Source organism: Aegilops tauschii, chromosome 4, assembly GCF_002575655.3.
Source record: "Aegilops tauschii subsp. strangulata cultivar AL8/78 chromosome 4, Aet v6.0, whole genome shotgun sequence".
Taxonomy (NCBI): Eukaryota; Viridiplantae; Streptophyta; class Magnoliopsida; order Poales; family Poaceae; genus Aegilops; species Aegilops tauschii.
The window spans coordinates 352,836,142-352,838,714 of NC_053038.3; positions in this window are offsets into that span (position 1 = coordinate 352,836,142).

The following is a 2,573-nucleotide window of genomic DNA, read 5'->3' on the forward strand; positions in this document are numbered from 1 at the left end:
CCCCATCTTTCTATCCTCGATGGCAACAATACAATACGTGTCCTTTCCCTTTCTGTCACTGGGATCGAGCAACGCAAGATTGAACCCAAAGCTAAGCACTTCTCCCATTGCAAGAAAGGTCAATCTAGTAGGCCAAATCAAACTGATAACTCGAAGAGACTTGCAAAGATATTAAATCATACATAAAAGAATTCAGAGGAGATTCAAATATTGTTCATAGATAATCTTGATCATAAACCCACAATTCATCGGATCTCGACAAACACACCGCAAAAAAGAGTTACATAGAATAGATCTCCAAGAAGATCGAGGAGAACTTTGTATTGAGATCCAAAGAGAGAGAAGAAGCCATCTAGCTAATAACTATGGACCAGAAGGTCTGTGGTAAACTACTCACACATCATTGGAGAGGCTATGGTGTTGATGTAGAAGCCCTCCGTGATCGATTCCCCCTCCGGCGGAGCGCTGGAAAAGGCCCCAAGATGGGATCTCACGGGTGCAGAAGGTTGCGGCGGTGGAAATAGGGTTTCGTGGTGCTCCTCGACGTCTTCAGGGTATATGGGTATATATAGAAGGAAGAAGTAGGTTGGTGGAGCTGCAAGGGGCCCACGAGGGTGGGGGACACGCCCAGGGGGGCCCACGTGCCTCCCTACCTCGTGGCCTCCTCGCTTCTTTCTTGATGTCCACTCCAAGTCCCCTGCATCACGTTTGTACCAAAAATAACGCTCCCGAAGGTTTCATTCCGTTTGGACTCCGTTTGATATTCCTTTTTTGCGAAACACTGAAACAGGCAAAAAACAACAATTTGCACTGGGCCCTCGGTTAATAGGTTAGTCCCAAAAATAATATAAAAGTGCTTAGTAAAGCCCATTAAACATCCAAAACAGATAATATAATAGCATGGAACAATCAAAAATTATAGATACGTTGGAGACATATCAAGCATCCCTAAGCTTAATTCCTGCTCGTCCTCGAGTAGGTAAATGAGGAAAACAAATATTTTGATGTGGAATGCTACCTAGCATAATTTTAAATGTAATTTCCTTTATTGTGGCATGAATGTTCAGATCCGAAAGATTCAAGACAAAAGTTTAATATTGACATAAAAATAATAATACTTCAAGCATACTAACTAAGCAATTATGTCTTCTCAAAATAACATGGCCAAAGAAAGTTCATCCCTACAAAATCATATAGTTTGGTCATGATCCATTTTCGTCACACAAGAATGCTCTCATCATGCACAACCCCGATGACAAGCCAAGCAATTGTTTCATACTTTAGTAATCTCAAACTTTTTCAACCTTCACGCAATACATGAGCGTGAGCCATGGATATAGCACTATGGGTGGAATAGAATATAATGATGGGGGTTATGTGGAGAAGACAAAAAAGGAGAAAGTCTCACATTGACGTGGCTAATCAACGGGCTAGGGAGATGCTTATCAATTGATGTCAATGCAAGGAGTAGGGATTGCCATGCAACGGATGCACTAGAGCTATAAATGTATGAAAGCTCAACAAAAGAAACTAAGTGGGTATGCATCCAACTTGCTTGCTCACGAAGACCTAGGGCATTTGAGGAAGCCCATTGTTGGAATATACAAGCCAAGTTCTATAATGAAAAATTCCCACTAGTATATGAAAGTGACAAAATAAGAGACTCTCTATCATAAAGATCATGGTGCTACTTTGAAGCACAAGTGTGGAAGAAAAGTATAGTAGCATTGTCCCTTTTTATTTCTCTTTTTTTTGGCCTTTCTCTTTTTTTGGGACAATGCTCTATTTATGATGATCATTACACTTCTATTTATTTACAACTCAATGATTACAACTAGATATTAGAACAAAATATGACTCTATATGAATGCGTCCGGTGGTATACCGGGATGAGCAATGAATCAACAGTGACATGTATGATAAATTATGCATGGTGGCTTTGCCACAAATACGATGTCAACTACATGATCATGCAAGGCAATATGACAATGATGAAGCGTGTCATAATAAATGAAACGGTGGAAAGTTGCATGGCAATATATCTCGGAATGGCTATCGAAATGCCATAATAGGTAGGTATGGTGGCTGTTTTGAGGAAGATATGAGGAGGTTTATGTGTGATAGAGCGTATCATATCACGGGGGTTGGATGCACCGGCGAAGTTTGCACCAACTGTCAAGGTGAGAAAGGGCAATGCACGGTACCGAAGAGGCTAGCAATGATGGAAAGGTGAGAGTGCGTATAATCCATGGACTCAACATTAGTCATAAAGAACTCACACACTTATTGCAAAAATCTACAAGTCATCAAAAACCAAGCATTACGCGCATGCTCCTAGGGGGATAGATTGGTAGGAAAAGACCATCGCTCGTTCCCGACCGCCACTCATAAGGATGACAATCAAAGAACACCTCATGCTTCAAATTTGTTACACAACGTTTACCATACGTGCATGCTACGGGACTTGCAAACTTCAACACAAGTATTTCTCAAATTCACAACTACTCAACTAGCACAACTCTAATATTACCATCTTCATATCTCAAAACAATCATCAAGTATCGAACTTCTCA